The sequence below is a fragment of the Euprymna scolopes genome, chromosome 21 (genome assembly GCF_053919585.1).
Source record: "Euprymna scolopes isolate OS-2025 chromosome 21, ASM5391958v1, whole genome shotgun sequence".
In the NCBI taxonomy this organism is placed as follows: Eukaryota; Metazoa; Mollusca; class Cephalopoda; order Sepiida; family Sepiolidae; genus Euprymna; species Euprymna scolopes.
The window spans coordinates 19634976-19636187 of record NC_136502.1 but is presented as its reverse complement, the minus strand read 5'-3'; the positions used below and the strand labels follow the sequence as shown (position 1 = coordinate 19636187).

The window sequence follows — 1212 nt, the reverse complement described above, 5'->3', positions numbered from 1 at the left end:
GTGCTCTCATGTAATGAATGAATGCGTGACGTGTAGGAGTGACATGAAATTCTGAAAGATAAACTAAAATGACCGAAAAATGGGCTGAAATGACTTAAATAAATAAAAAGTAAATAACTTAGAATGACTTTAATGAACTTAAGGATGCATTGAATGACCTTAAGAATGACTTGAATGCTTAAAAAATAACTGGAATCCTTCAAAAACAACTTGAATGATCTGGAGAATGACTTGAATGGCTTTGAGACTGACTGGTTGTAAAGTGGGTGATCATTTTATATTAGATTAATACAAAAAAGTGATCCCCCATTTTATATCAAAAAGTTACAAACATAAGTACAGCATGTAGCAAGAACAGATACTACACTTTGATCTTGGCCAAAAGGCCAAGAAAAGGGTATTTATTTGCTCCCCCACCGAGCAAATTAGGCACAAGGCCGATTTTTAATGTGAGGAGTGAAGGGGAAATGGGGACCAACTCCCCGGGGAGTAGGAGAGCTGGATAATGACAATTGGTATGAAGGGATGCCCCTACATTGACCAAGGTCTTATATGTGGGATTGCCTCCACATATGGTCTTTGCTTGCAGTATCTGCCGGAACAGATACTACACTTTAATCTTCGCCAAAATGTCAAGAAAAGCTTAAAAAGCTAATAACAGCATCTATAAACAACAGACCTTTGATCTTAACCAAAAAGGCCAAGCACAAAAGTGTTACGGACAGACCGACAGACTGACCAACGGACTGACGAAGTGACTTATAGAGTCGCTTGCACGCGACTAAAAATGCGAATTTCTTTTAATTTGTATGTCAAAACGTTTTAGTATCACTCAATTTTAAACTACGTAGTGGAAATGTGCATTAATAATTTTCTACATCTGAGTCTGCAACAGAACACCTTTTAAATAACCTGGAATATGTCTTGAAGTTCAGTGTGGATTCTTTTTCTGTTAAGCAAGTTCCACTCGACTTACACTTAAAAGTATTGAAAGCGATATACAGTAAGAGCTACCGACCCTCATTATATGGGCTTTAGTGTTATCTTTTGTTAGTCTTTGATCATTTATATATCTATGAGTGTACTATATAATAAAAATTTTATTTGTACAAACATAGCGTATCTACACATCACAAACATGGTTCAATTGCAGCTTTGATAAGCTCAATTTTCTCAAACTTCCAGATTAGTGTCTGTTCTGTTTTTACATTG

The 1212-nt window shown here is 36.1% G+C and overlaps 1 pseudogene; it reads right to left on the bottom strand.

Annotated features, from left to right (window-relative positions):
* Positions 1-257: 257 nt before the first annotated feature.
* LOC145243175 (U2 spliceosomal RNA) lies at positions 258-399 on the bottom strand (annotated as a pseudogene).
* Between the last annotated feature and the right edge of the window lie 813 nt (positions 400-1212).